The sequence below is a fragment of the Anneissia japonica genome, unplaced genomic scaffold (genome assembly GCF_011630105.1).
Source record: "Anneissia japonica isolate Jap-2015-1 unplaced genomic scaffold, ASM1163010v1 scaffold694_len1028156_cov167, whole genome shotgun sequence".
Taxonomy (NCBI): Eukaryota; Metazoa; Echinodermata; class Crinoidea; order Comatulida; family Comatulidae; genus Anneissia; species Anneissia japonica.
Window position 1 is genome coordinate 973092 of NW_022727885.1, and position 2391 is coordinate 975482.

Consider the following 2391-nt stretch of genomic DNA (forward strand, 5'->3'; position numbering starts at 1 on the left):
TCTTCTTCCTTTCTTTACCCAGTCAGCAGTGTGCTGACTGGGTTCTGTTTCCGGGCACTTTCTTCTTTCTTTATCAAGTCAGCAGCATGCTGACTGGGTTCTGTTTCCGAGCAGTTTCATCTTTCTTTCGATTAATGCTGTAAATCACATATGATTTTTTGCACGGAAACTTTCAACTGGTGAATGTCCCATAGACACTTAGTGTCCCATTTCATTGTACAACAATCCATTCTCATAATATACTACTAATGTTTTTAACTGATTGTCATATTATTAATATGACCATCCTCCTACACCCCAGTCACCTCCTACACCCCAGTCTGGGATCAGGGCTCACACAGTGGTCATCGGGGTTAAATTTTCAAAATAGCCAAATTGAGCTCAAATTTACCAGGAATGATACTTTGGACCTTCTAAACACGAAAAAAAAAATACTCTTCACCCCATATATCAAAGTTTATAGGTCAAAGGTTCACAATGTTAATAATGGCTAACGACTGAACCGAATTCAATCAAATTGATAATTAAGAACCAGTGCCACATCCTACACCCCTGTCTGGCATCAGTCGTTACATAGGAGTTATCGGGGTCAAATTTTCAAAATAGCCCAATTGAGCTCGAATTTACCCGGAATGATCCTTAGGACCTTCTAAACATGAAAAACTACTCTTCACCTATAGGTAAAAAATCGGAAGGCTCACTATAGTGAAAATTATCAAATATTGCTAGTGAATAATGATTGGACCAATTGCATCAGACAGACTCCTACCAAACATGGGGTGTTCACAGGTGTAGGTTAAAGGTCACAATGGTAATCTCTTAAAAAATGATTGGGTTCATGCTCTATTGAACATAGTATCTCTAGTTCTTTCTTTCTGGTAACATTTTAAAAGGCTACTAGTGGCAACCTACTGGACCGACTTAATTAAAACTTGGTCAGTAGGACCCCCCCATTCATGAGTTTTTCACAACTTGGGGTCAAAAGTCACATAAGGGGCATTAGAGTCAAAAAACCAAAAATCATATAAAAGACTACTTGTCTCACAAATAACGTAGCACAGTCTGTTCCTTTGCACATATATACATTGGCATAAGGCAGAGTCTATAGGGTGTTCAGGGATAAGGGGTCAAAGGTCATTAAGGGGTAATTTTATTCTTTTTTCTAGCAACTTTTCAAAACGCTACTACGGTCGTGCCGATTTCAACCAAACCTGGTCAGTATAATCGCTGACACCTCTCATACATGGGTTGTTCACTGATTGGGGTCAAATGCCACATAGGGGTCATTAGAGTTAAAAACTTCAAAAAAATGAATAAAAGACTTCTGTCACAAATAACATAGCACACTCTTGTCATGGGCACATATGTATTGGCATAATGTAGTGTCTTTATGGTGTTCAGCGATTTTCGGTCAAAGGTCATTCTTTTGTTCTCTCTAGTAACATTTAAAAATGCTATTAATGGCAAACCATTGGACCAAATTCAATCAAATTTCGTCATTAAGATCCGGCGACACCTCATACACCCCAGTCTGGGATCAGGGGGTCACATAGGGGTCATCGGTGTCCAATTTTCAGAAAAAAAATCCAATTGAGCTCAAATTCACCAGGAATGATCCTTAGGACATTCTAAACACTAAAAAAAATACTCTTCACTCCCTATGTCAAAGTCACAAGGGTCACTACAGTGAAAATTATCAAATCATAATGAAAACTTGAGGACATCTGATCACTGACGGTTCACTGCACAATTTAACACCGTAAATGAATCAAAACCGGACCCCCTTTTCTCACAAAATCGACTATATAATTTGAATGGTTTCATTTGGCAATCTGGGGCGATCAAATTACGAAACTAGCTGTTTTAAGCTTTATAATCATCTATATATTTTTACAATTAATGCAAAATTGAGTGATCATTTTTCTTTCAAAGTTGACTACCTCTTATGCTTTTGCATAGGAAAAAGGTTTAAATTAGAGTGTTTTTGGTATACTTCCTGCTTCTTTTTACCATAACTCTGCAACGACAGGTCGCTAAACTTCGGGGTGAACGGTCAATTTTAACTCAAATTAAGCTTTCTGTTACCATGTAAGTCCTGTCTCTTATACACATCTAGATGTGTATAAGAGACAGTAATAATACTTACTGGCTCATAATTTGTAAAAATCTCTATTTACTATTCAACAGCATTAATAACATTATCTACATTTTTTTTTTACCAATTTTTGTTAATTTATTTTTTATGGGATCTATCTATCTATCTATTGCCATTAATATCATTATTCTCATTATCATGTAATTATCATCAATGACATTAGTATTAACTTTTATAATTAATAATATTTCATGGAAAGACAAATCACTGGCAGTATTAACCGACCTCCTCCTGGT